This window comes from Charadrius vociferus, unplaced genomic scaffold, assembly GCF_000708025.1.
Source record: "Charadrius vociferus isolate BGI_N301 unplaced genomic scaffold, ASM70802v2 scaffold2020, whole genome shotgun sequence".
Taxonomy (NCBI): domain Eukaryota; kingdom Metazoa; phylum Chordata; class Aves; order Charadriiformes; family Charadriidae; genus Charadrius; species Charadrius vociferus.
This window is the reverse complement of record NW_009646376.1, coordinates 72541-72756: the sequence shown is the minus strand read 5'-3', so window position 1 is coordinate 72756 and position 216 is coordinate 72541.

Below are 216 nucleotides of genomic sequence, written 5' to 3'. Positions count from 1 at the left end.
ACCTCTGAGGACTTGTCTCCTCTTATTCACAGGCGCAGGGGACACCGCGGTGGGGTGACAACCGCTGTGGCACTGTCCCCAGCGCGGGGAGCATCGTGGTGTCGGGGGAAGCGGTTTTCCCGGCTCTGGCACGGCTCCGCCATGTGTTCTCCATGCGGTCTCAAACCCCACCACGGCTGGATCCAGACCCCCCGGCCGATGGATCCAGCCCCCCCC